Consider the following 367-nt stretch of genomic DNA (forward strand, 5'->3'; position numbering starts at 1 on the left):
CTACTCGCACGTCAAGCAGTAAATTCCCACCCTTCCCAACCAGCCTTGCACTTCTATTCACTCGCCTCTAGCAAGCGTACTGCCTGAACAGCAACTTGCCCCACCGCCTGCCATTCCTGGTTGTCTAGCCCCTACTGCAAAACGGGCTTCGGGTCCTTAACGAAACAGCACGTCTCCCACTCCATGCTCCACACGAATATGCATATTCCAATACCTGTCGAAGAGTGCAGGACCTTTCCAGTTCCCGTGCAAAACTCTTGCATTCAGGAGACGCACCATCAGCCGCACCTTCCAATCCATAAATTGCCTCACCTGCCACGATTCCGCTCGGTTCAACGCCACTTAGCGAAGCTTCCGAACCACGCAC

This window comes from Eimeria mitis, genomic scaffold, assembly GCF_000499745.2.
Source record: "Eimeria mitis Houghton genomic scaffold, Emh_scaff1804, whole genome shotgun sequence".
Classification (NCBI taxonomy): domain Eukaryota; phylum Apicomplexa; class Conoidasida; order Eucoccidiorida; family Eimeriidae; genus Eimeria; species Eimeria mitis.